General features: G+C 58.4%; 1 protein-coding gene across 1 annotated transcript in view; it reads left to right on the top strand.

The window, feature by feature from the left end:
* The first annotated feature begins 275 nt into the window (after positions 1-275).
* cdh7a (cadherin 7a) overlaps positions 276-385 on the top strand; it is a 150574-nt gene continuing 150464 nt past the window's right edge. Inside the window, exon 1 of the mRNA XM_078398053.1 lies at positions 276-385. This exon is cut by the window's right edge and continues 284 nt beyond it. The gene's annotated coding sequence lies outside the window, so the exon portion shown is untranslated.

Below are 385 nucleotides of genomic sequence, written 5' to 3'. Positions count from 1 at the left end.
GGTGTGGGGGTCTGAGTGTGTTTGTGTTTGTGTGTGTGTACCCCCCGGGATCTCACTCACAATCTCCACCCACCCACCTACCCACCTACCCCTCCCATCCCTGGTGAAATCCGGCTTTGCCTGGGCTAAAGCAGTCGCTGGCATCTACACACACACACACACACACACACACACACACACATACATAGCGGTCCTGTGCGCCGCGTTGAGCGGTCAAGCCCGGAGCGGAGTGAAGCCGGGTGCAAGTTGTTATCAGGTCTAGGCAGCCACTTTAACGGGCTGGCGAGACGCAGACAGAGACACAGACAGACCTGGCATATATCCACACCAAACCCCTGTCGCCGCTGCTGCGCCGGAGACTGGAGAGGTGGGTAGAGCGATTGCA

The sequence above is a fragment of the Rhinoraja longicauda genome, chromosome 4, assembly GCF_053455715.1.
Source record: "Rhinoraja longicauda isolate Sanriku21f chromosome 4, sRhiLon1.1, whole genome shotgun sequence".
Taxonomy (NCBI): Eukaryota; Metazoa; Chordata; class Chondrichthyes; order Rajiformes; family Arhynchobatidae; genus Rhinoraja; species Rhinoraja longicauda.
The sequence above is the reverse complement of the archived record's forward strand: the minus strand, read 5'-3'. Positions and strand labels throughout refer to the sequence as shown.